This window comes from Echinops telfairi, unplaced genomic scaffold (assembly GCF_000313985.2).
Source record: "Echinops telfairi isolate 266 unplaced genomic scaffold, ASM31398v2 ScPeMD7_70;HRSCAF=299, whole genome shotgun sequence".
Lineage (NCBI taxonomy): Eukaryota > Metazoa > Chordata > Mammalia > Afrosoricida > Tenrecidae > Echinops > Echinops telfairi.
This window is the reverse complement of record NW_022103968.1, coordinates 18,066,899-18,078,114: the sequence shown is the minus strand read 5'-3', so window position 1 is coordinate 18,078,114 and position 11,216 is coordinate 18,066,899.

The window sequence follows — 11,216 nt, the reverse complement described above, 5'->3', positions numbered from 1 at the left end:
CTGGTGATTCATCATTGGTCAGCCGCTGCTCACCCATTCTTGACATTCTTTTCTCTTTGACATGACTCATTTGTGAAGTTGGCTTTGAGTACGGAGCACTGGGACCTCACTGGACAGCAAGAGCAGGAGAGTCAGAGCTGATTTGGGGACTACAGCCCAGCATCCACAGCTTCCAACTCCTCAGCTGAGAACTTCCTGTGCCTGGGCCTCTGGACCTGCAAGCCCTGGAGGGAGATCAGAGCCCAGACATAGAAAGAGACCAGCTCAAATCCACTTATTAGCTCTGTGGCATCCTGCAAACTACTCCACCTCTCCAGATCTTGTTTACCTCACCTGTGGAATGGAACCAATCATAGTACTTATCATGCAGATATCAAATAAGATCTTGGGACGGTTTAAGAATTTAGTGGATACAGTAATAACCAGAATAATCACTTGCTTCCTGAGGACTCTGTGGTAATTTGGTTCCAATCTTGAGTAGTTAAGTCAAATACCTCTGTTTTGTTGCTGTTTGCTTTTTATTAATTTTGCCTTTTATATTGGTATCTTTATAAATCAATCTCTATATGTCTTTTGGAGTTGAAAACATTACATATAAGCTTGCAACTATCTGAGAGGATTTTAAAAAGTTCATGAAAAATTCCACTATCTTTTCATCCTATCGTTCTATGAGCTTTTGGAAGCACCTTTGTATTTTAGTGCATATAAACAAGGTTAAGTCCAAAGTAATATCAAAGAGACCCTTATTAAGCAAAAATATAAAAATGTGAAGCTATTGTTTCTCCATATATCCTCCATCTAGGTCTACACATTTCTGAAGGCAATATTTCCATCTCTAACCCTTCCCCAAAGAATTCTACAGTCTTTCATTTAGACTATGTTAAGCAGGAGTGTTGACATTCTTGAGGGATTCAAATCATGTTCCTTTTAATTGTGCTTTTATTTTTGCGAACATAAGATGTAGGAAGAGGCTACAGGGTGGATGGCAGTAAAGCTTCTCAATGAAATTCACATAGGACAGTGAAGAATGAGCATGTATTGTCATGATGGGGGGGAAATGTTCTCGTGCAATTTTCCTGGACTTAAAATTCCTAATAAGGCTCTGTCATCATCCTATATCCTTTGAAAAAATTGATGAAGATAACCCCTTAAAATCCCCCAAACACAGTCATCATAACCTTCTGAACTGACCTTTCTGCCCTGAATGTGATTGGCTCCGCAGATCTCCTTATGGGAAGCCACTATTTCGATCAGACATTTCTTTTGAAGGCACCACAGACAGACCAAGCCAGGTGGGTGACTGAACGACCTTGCCTGCAGGCCTCCCTGCTCACAGAGACGCGTGAAAACATATTTTGTTTGGAAGAGCCTCGCGCACGTATGAGCCGGAACCCTCCCAGCAGAGGTTTCTTTCCCGTACCCTCGTACATATCGAAAAATCAATAATTAAAATGTTCTCCAATGACGTCGTTTCCCAAGATCACTTGGGTTCTTCCTGGGAAGGAGGATGGTAGTGGTAGTTAGAAAATTAGTGAATTGTCCACATGGTCCTTTAATCTTTTTCTTCAGATATTTGGAGGTAATGACTCATTGCCAACTTCAGCAAAGTGATCAACCTTCGGGTCTCTGTTTTCAAGCTACCAAAGACCCTGCTTTGGTTTAGAAAAAAAATCCAGCTCATACTTTTATTCTAAAAGGTTTGTGTGGTGGGAAATTCCCCCGATCATGAACCAGGGTGTGAATGGCCTGGCCATCACACAGAATACATTACAAAGGGGATTGTTATAGAGGCAGTTAGGCTAAAATTTAGCACCCTATTATTTCATCTTCCTTTGGTCCATTTAAATTTTTCTAGTTTTTAATATTGTCTGCTTTCTCTTCTTTGAGGGCTTTGTAAAATCTGTTTTACTTTGTTACTCTTGCTAACTTTTTAAATATGTTTTTTCTGTGTATGAAAATCTGGGTAGGTAAATCTCTAGAGAGAGCAGCTGAATTAATGGTTCCTTGGGGGTACGTATGGGAGAGGAGTCTGTGGGAGAATGAGCAGCTAATAATGAGAAGGAAGAAAATGTTCTAAAACTGCTCCTGGTGATGATTATACAACTCTTCTAGATGTGACTGAATGATCAAATTGTACGATGTGTGAACTACATGCCAATAAAATGTTAAAAACCAATAAAGAAAATGTTTGGATAGCCTCTCTCCTTCCTCTTCCATTTCAGCTCCTTTGTCTTTGAATTTTTCAGCAGCATCAACATCAATGCTGCCTCCTCCTCCTTCCACTGTTCCCACATTAAGTTAGCCAGGTCTTCATTTGCAATGATGACAACAGCCCTGGTTGCCCTGAAAGGCCTCCCAGCAGTATCTGGCTAGCTGGCTGTCCCCGGGGGTTTTCAGCAAGGTTTGCAGTTAGCAGCCTTTCTCACGATCCACAGTGTCCCCAACACGGCAGAGGTAGCCATGGACTTCATTTTCCACCTAAAGGAAGACTTTGAGAAAGATGAGCTCTAAAAGACCCTTGAGTCTCTGAAATGAGCGCTGGGGAGAGACAGGAGTCAGTGTGGTGTTGGGGAAGAAGGTTGAACTGCAAACGTGGCGAGGGTCAGGACTATGTGTTCTGCCTCAGTGGCAGTAGTAACCGGATCGACATCAAGTGTAGGTAGGAGTGGATGGTAGGGTGGTTGGCCATTGCTGATCAGCATACAGCACATCTCGGTCCTCCTGGGCCCCTTTCAGACCTGTCAGTGACTAGCTCCGTGACTTTGGTTCTTTGTTCCTTCCTTGTTCCCCGGGGTCTCTATTTCCTTAACGATGAGACCCCATCCAAATAGCCAGGTGCCTAAGTTTAAAGAGGAAACAACGCTACCAGACATCTCAGAGTGACAGTCATTGGTGGGCAGCTGGGAGCATCAGGCAACCGACAGGAGAAAACACGCTCACTGACATGCCAGCACAAGCCGGCAGGGGCAGGAGCACGGGTGGATTCTTCCCTGTTGGGCTACTCCAAAAGGTCTCCGTATTTCTCCAGGTTGAGAAGAGGTAAGGCCAAGCATTACTTTCTATCCAGATGCCCAGATGGAGTTTGGCAACAGGCTGGGAGTCTGGCAACTGCTGTGATGGCAAACTGCAGGCTTCCAGCCACTCAGAAGCAATCTAAACCATCCGTGCAGCCAGGCAATAAGGAAGGGATTACAGGGATTGATGGGGTGCGAAGAAGAGGCCTCTGGCAAAACAAAGTGGGGTCTCGAGGACTTGCCAGGCCATGCTGAGCATTTCACATCCACGATCCAGGACGGACGGGGCTGCCAGGGTTTGCTCTTGCTATGACTGCTGGTACAGAGGGGAGATAAGCCTTCCCTGTTTGCTGCCTGTGCTAAGTAGAGTAACCATCCCTGGGTATAAGATCGATGAAGTCGAAAGCTCCCTTTGCCCTTGCAAAGAGAAGCCAGGACATCCTTCTCTCTCTGGAATGGAAATTGAGCTTTCCACAGGGGAATCGTGTCCCTAGGGCTTCATGGTAAGTGGCATCTGCTGATGAGGCTAGCAGGAGTTCTGTGCATTGGTGCAAAGGGATTTTACCTAACTTGAAATCCCGAGGATGGCTCAGAGATGTCCTCCGTAGTCTCAGAGGAGCTTGGGGTCTTCCAGATTGGGGCATCTTGGACTCAGCCCATCGTCCTAGCATTAGCCGTGCTTGGAATAAGGAAAAAAGCAGCTTGGCTTTCAAAGGGCACCTGGGAGAGTCTTGATGGAGAAGCTTCCACATGGTGGTGGAGCAGCCTGCAATATTCCCCACACAAGGCTTTGGTAGCTCAAGAGGTACGGATGTACCAAGTCACAAAGTGTGCAGTACCTGTGTTACTCCAAGTGGGCTAGAGAAACAATTCCAGAGATACTCATAGGTTCATAAGAAAGAGCTTTTATATAAAAGAGTAATTGTATGTTGAGAAAACATCCAGTCCAGTCCAGATCAAGTCCATAAGTCCTATATTAGCCCTATGTCCAATACCAGTCTATAAATTCCTCTTCAGACTCATACAACACATGCAATGATGCTGAATGGGGAAAATCACAGGCCAGTGGGTGGAAAGTCTTGTGGATCCAGTGGCGGTAGAAACATTTCAGCGCTGGTGTGGGTCTCCACGTAGCTCATCCAGCTCCAGGGCTCTGGCTCTATCAGTATAGCTCCTTGTGGCTTGGCAACAGGAATGTCTCTGAGGGTGAGTGTGTGTCCCACCTCCAGGGAGGAAGACATGAATTCCTGGAATCCTCAAGAGAAGGTCGGGCTCACATAGAGGCCTCATTAGCTATGACCTGAGTAACAGGCTAGACTCCACTCCTTTGCTCCAGTTGACAGTAGATTATGTCACTCCCACAGCACCTCAGTCCTTTGCTCTATGTTAAATTGAGTTATTTTTGGATGAAGGAACTTTCTCTCTAAAGCCTTCTAAGAGAATGGGGTAATGCTACCCCCACCAGAGAGTCCAACCAAAGGTTACAGAAGCATCAACAGGGGAAAGAAAACATCTTCAGCGAGACAGGAAGCACTTCCTTTTCAGCTTCCAGGCGTCCTTGGTGTTTGGTCAGCTCTGCTGGGTGTCTCTCTTGCCCCAGGGCTCAAATCAGTGGGCCTGACTACTCTCAGACCAGAGCTGTCCCTCCCTAACTTCTCTTATTCTTTCATTATGAGCCACCCTTGAGGACCTCTACCCAAACTCCCAAGCTTTTTATCTCCAGAACACAGCCCTCTGTGCTGCCCTCAGGTCTGTCTGGAATGAGCAGGGAGAACGTGCATACAAGCAAGGCCCAAGTGACTCACGCCAAACTCAAAGCATTGAATTAATTCAGACCCAAGGAAACACCTCAGGACAGATCAGAACTGCCTCGTTGGGTTTCCGAAGTTGTAAGTCTTGACAGGAACAGAAAGCCTCATGTTTCTCTATTGGAGCTGGTGAGTTCGAACTGTTGACTTGGTGGTGAGTAGCCCAACATGTAGCCCTCTATGCCACCAGAACTCCTTGTTTAAGTGCATCAAACTCCAACTCCAACTCTCCGCCTTCGAGCCCAGACTGATTCACAGTGACCTTGTAGAACATAGTAGACCTGCTCCTGTGATTTTCTGAGACTTTAACTTTTTAAGGGAGAAGAAAGCCCCACCTTTCTCCCACCTAAGTGCCGAGCAGGTAGTAAGTATCTAATAAGATGAAGCCATGCCTACTCCTAGAAAATTGCTCGAAATTGAAAAGAGTTCAGTTTTAAATGATTTTAAGTGGACTCTAGATTAAAACCTCTTACTGAAAGTCATCAGAGCCTCAGGACTTTACTTTTTAGATGAAGAAAGTGAAGTAAAACCCCAAAAGAAATGACTTCCCCACAGTCACTTAGCCAATTAGGGGTAGAGCCAGGGCTGGGAGCCAGGGCTCTTGACTGCAGTGATCTTGCCCTGGCTATTCGCCTTAGAAGGAGCCCAGCAGGTCTCATGCTATGACCTACCATCTGCGGCAAGGAGAGTGGTTGGCAAGAGATTCTTGGTACACTGCAGGGAACAGAAAATTGCTCAATCCATTTCCTTGTAGACACTGTTGAAAATCTCATTCAGGAGAAAAATGGTAGTGCCTAGGTGATCAATCTGATGCCACCCTGATGAAGGGAACCACCCTCCCAGAGGATGGCCTTGGTATAAGGAGTGTTCAGTGACTCTGGACTGAGTTGAGCTGGACATCAACGATTTTGCCCATCCTGATCAGCTCCCAGTGTCCTCATCCTACTCTCTGTCCCTGGAGGCTGCCCCACCCTCCGGATTTTGGTTCCGTTCAACTAATAGGAGTCCTGGCAAGAAATCAGAGGGAGAAAGGGAGCAAGGATGGGGAATTATGTTCTTCCTTCCCTCCAGGGAGGTCACCTCTGGTCAGTTGGTTCTCTTGACACAAGATCACTATATGGTCCCTTCTAGAGGACTCTCTTCTTCATGCCCCTGAGAAATGCGTCGTGTCAGATAAGGTTGATGAGAGAGGACTTGGGCATCTTATCACTCTCCATCTCTTTTATCTTGTCAAAACACTTCTCTTAGTTTGCTGACTTGAACTAAGTCTCATAAAATTAGCCAGAAAAGCCATTAAGCACAGTGGTTTTAGAATCTAACTTAAGCCTAAATCCTATCTCAATACGTAGGAAAAACAAGTATTCGAGAATTGGAGACATTACCCATAAGAATATAAACGCTCATTTGAGTTGACAGGCACAATGGCAAGTCCAGTAACTCATCCTGAATTTGTAATTCTTGAGATTTTTGTTCTTACTCGATGTTTTCCTAAAATGTTCCTCACACTAAAAACTAGACTGTATGCTCAGTGAATGAGGACAGGGAGTAATCTTCCTTGCATTGATTTATTCATAAGTATTCATTTGATATCTGATGTGACTCAGGTACTGGTATGGACACTGGAGATCCAATGGTGAGTAAGAAAGATATGATTTCCTTAATTAAATCGTTTCTGTCCAGCCCAGGATCAACAATGGCCAGTGGACTGGCTGACTGTATTTGTTACTAAAGTTTGACTGGAACACACACATGCTCATCTTTAAAGTGGTGGTTCTTTTGATTTTCATACATAAAACAAAAGGGGAAATTGTGGAATACAAAGACTCCACTTGCTACACAGAGTAAATGACTGTACACTTGGAGGTAAGGCAAACTGCTTAGAGGTTGCTCCCTGAGGATTATCAGTCATCTAGAGCAATTAGACCATACAGTCTGTCCCACCCTAAGTAGGGCCCACTCCCTTCTGATAAGGGTAGTGGATTGTTTCCTTGAAGGAGAGCCTAAAGACAAGGTCGAGCCCACTCAAGGATGACCAAGGTTAGACTGCCATCTTGAGTCTAGGGTCTGCCCATCTTATCACATGTGGACCCCTAGTCCCTCCCCTTCCTGTTAGTGTACACCCTTAGCTCATCCCCTTCCTGTCACTTATATGCTTATTGTACAGCCCCATCCTGTGATGTATGTGGTTACCTGGTGATCAGTGGGGCTGGCACACCCCTAAGTATATATAGGCCTTGGTCAAATAAAGAGCATACATTTACTCCTTCCTCCTCCTCCTCCTGTTCTCTTCAGGGACCTGGCTGCTGAGATCATGGCCATCCTGGAGGTGAGCATGCTACCAGGGGGAAAAATGCAACCTTTAAGGTAGATTTGTGTAGCTGTTGACAGGCACCGCATAACCTGCAAAACTTGCTATTTATTATAGGTGTGTTCAGTCCTTTCAGGAGTTCTGGTGGTGGCACTGTGAATTAGATATTGGGCTGGTAGTCCCAAGACTGGCAGTTCCAATCCATAGGCTACCCCTTGAGTGAAAGATGAGGCTGTCTTCTCCCATAAAGACTCAGATTTCGTCTCAAAAACCTTATACAGGGTCATTATGAATCAGAATCGACTTGATAGCAGTGGGTGGGGCTTGATTGTTACTCCTTCATAGAAAATTGACAGATGCAAAGCTGATGGTTCCCGGCTATCGAAAGATATAGCGTCTGGGGTCTTAAAGGTTTGAAGATAAACAAGCAGCCATCCAGCTGAGAAGCATCAAAGCACACATGGAAGAAGCACACCAGCCTGTCTGACCACGAGGTACAGAAGGGACCAGTTATCAGACATCAAAGAACTAAAAATCAGATCAGTGGGTACCCACCTTCCTGATACGATCACTGAAGACAAACATGTGCATAAGCAAAGTTGGTGAAGAAAGCTGATGGTGCCTAGCTATCAAAAGATATAGTGTCTGGGGTCTTAAAGGCTTGAAGATAAGCAAGCGGCCAACTAGCTGAGAAGCAACAAAGCCCACATGGAAGAAGCTCACCAGCATGTGTGACCACAAGCTGTAGAAGGGATCAGGTATCAAGCATCAAAGAACAAAAAATCGTATCATTGTAAAAGTGGGTGAGTGCAGAGTGGAGACTCAAAGTCCATCGGTAGGCAACTGAACACCCCCTTACTGAAGGGTTGTGGGGAGGAGATGAGCCAATCAGGGTGCAGGGCAGCAAGGATGAAACATATAACTTTCCTCTAGTTCTTAAATGCTTCATCCCCTCCACTATCATGATCCCAATTCTACCTTACAAATCTAGCTAGACCAGAGGATGTACATTGGTACAGATAGCAACTGGAAGCACAGGGAATCCAGGATAGATGACTCCTTCAGGATCAGTGGTGAGAGGGGCAAGGCCTGGAGTGTGAAGGGAATGTAGGGTAGAAAGGAGGGACCGATTACAAGAATCTAAGTATTGCCTGCTCCCTTGGGGATGGACAGCAGAGAAGAGGGGAGAGGGAGACGTTGGACAGTGTAACTTATGACAAAATTATAATAAGTTATGAATTATGAAGGGTTCATGGCGGAACGGGGAGGGGGGTAGAATGAGCAACTGATATTAAGGGTTAAAGTAGGAGGCAAATGTTTTGAGAATGATGAGGGCAACAAATGTACATATGTGCTTGACACAATGGATGTATGTATGGATTGTGATAAGAATTTTACAAGTCCCCAATAAAATAATTAAAACAACAACAACAACAACAAAACAAACAAACAAAAAAAGGAAATTGGCAGATGCCTGGGCTTACTATGTACTTTCCCACTACCTGCCTCCAAGCTAGGCACAGTCTTATTCTCAACAAATACAATATATCTGCTATACTTAGATCAACGGAGCATTTTCAGCTGAAAGCCATCACCATCCTCTCTATAGCAGCAAAGCAAAGCATGTTTTATGGATTATTTTTAATCTCTAAATCAGAGAGAATTTGCTGAAATTTCTGGATGCTATTGACATCTGAAATTTTTTTTCGCCTTTTTTTAATTTGGTGGATCCGTGTGAATTCAATACACCTGTGCAACTGTGCAGACGCTTCAAAGGGGAAACTATTCTGAGGCCCGGGTCTGGGGAAACACTGAATAGAACTGTGATTGCTCCCATTCCAGAATCCTGTCATCTGGCTTTCTGCTGCTCTTAGCCTTCTGTCAATGTATTTCTGCTGTGGCTTTCTTTCCAACCTTTTGCTCATGAATGCTTGAAGAAAGCAATGACTTCAGAAGTCCCTTTTAACCATTTCCTGCGGGATTCGCTGGGCTTGAGGCAGAGGTAGGGAAGAACACAAACACTACGGAATGGCCCGGATGGGTCTGCCCTCCAGCTCTCATCTCTGAAGAAGTGCTTAGGTGAGGGCAGGGTCAGGAGCACCCTTGGGTTCCAGGTAGGTTTAATGCCTACCCATTTCGGTGGACGCTTATCAGTGAGTATTAAAATGCAAAAGGAAAGGAAATAAGAGTCTTTTTTCAGCTGATCCTTCAAACAATTTTTAAAAATTAAAATTAGAATGTTAACAAACGTAGCTCTAGCGTTCCCTAAAGGAGGGGCCTAGGCATATCTGTAGGAAAAGTTGATAATAGCAAGTATGGTTTATTAGGTGCCTCAAACTGCTTTAGACCTGCTTTTTTGAAGGTTATGAATGCAAAATATTAGGCATGGAAATCTCCCTTGCTTTGAGGCAGATTAGTGAGTCCCTGGGTGGCATTCAACTGCCAACTGAAAGGCTGCCTTGTACCCACCTAGAGCTGCCTCAGAAGACAGACCTGGCACTCTGCTTTCAAATGTTCAAACCCAAAGCCACTTATTGGCCAGTCAACTCTGGCTCAGCTTTTACCTAGAGTCAAACTGCCCCCCCACACCCCCGCCCCAGGGGTGGTTTCCAAAGCTATAAATCTTAACAGAAGCAGACTACCACATCTTTTCCCCACAGAGTTGCTGGAAGGTTCAAAAGACTAACTTTGTGGTTAGTGGCTGACTGTTTTTAACCACAATACCACCAGGGCTCCACTTCTGAAAGTCACAGCTTTGAAAACCCTACAGAGCACTTCCCAGCCAACAGCAGCCATCACCTCTGCTCTTCACACGATTGAGTCAGTCCAGAAAAATTCACCAGGTCTTCTTATGATCTAGGCTCGGTGCTTATCCTAAGAGGTAGAGCAATGAGGAATTTAAGACTGGCTTCCATTCTATGATGCTCACCTTCTCGACACAACTGCTGAAGACAAAGCAGGTGAATAAGCAAATGTGGTGAAGAAAGCTGATGGTGCCTAGCTATCAAAAGATATAACGTCCAGGGTCTTAAGGGCTTGAAGATAAACAAGCGGCCATCTAGCTCAGAAGCAACAAAACCCACATAGAAGAAGCACATCAGTCTGTGTGATCACGAGCTCCCAAAGGGATCAGTTATCAGGCATCAAAGAACAAAAAATCATATCATTGTGTGATCACCTCCATGATACGATCGCTGAAGACAAATAGGTGCATAAGCAAATGTGGTGAAGAAAGCTGATGGTGCCCAGCTATCAAAAGCATCTGGGGTCTTAAAGGCTTGAAGGTAAACAAGTGGCCATCTAGCTCAGAAGCAACAAAGCCCACATGGAATAAGCCCCCCAGCCTGTGTGATCACAAGGTGTTGAAGGGATCAGGTATCAGGCATCATCAGAACAAAAAATCCATAGCGAATGAGGGGGGGACTGTGGAGTGGAGATCCAAAGCCCATTTGTAGGCCATTGGAGATCCCCTTGCAGAGGGGTCTCAGGGAGGAGACAAGCCAGACAGGGTGCGATGTAGCAACGATGAAAAATACAACTTTCCTCTAGCTCCTAAATGCTTACTCCACCCGCCACTATCATGATCCCCACTTAGGGGAAAATGGCTAGACCAGAGGTTGTACACTGGTACAGATGGGAACTGGAAGCACAGGGAATCCAGGGCGGATAATCCCTTCAGGACCAGTGGTGTGAGTGGAGATACTGGGAGCGTAGAGGGAGAGTGGGTTGGAAAGAGGGAACCAATTACAAGGATCTACATGTGACCTCCTCCCTGGGGGACGGACAACAGAAAAGTGGGTGAAGGGAGATGTCGGACAGGGCAAGATATGACAAAATAATAATTTATAAATTATCAAGGGGTCATGAGGGAGGGGGGAAATGGGGAGGGAGGGGACAAAAAGAGGACCCGATGCCAGGGGCTTAACTTGAGCGCAAATGTTTTGAGAATGATGAGGGCAATGAATGTACTAATGTGCTTGACACAATTGATGTATGTATGGACTGTGATAAGAGTTTCATGAGCCCCTAATAAAATGATTAAAAATAATAATATACAAAAGGAAAAAAAAGAATAGAAAAACAAAA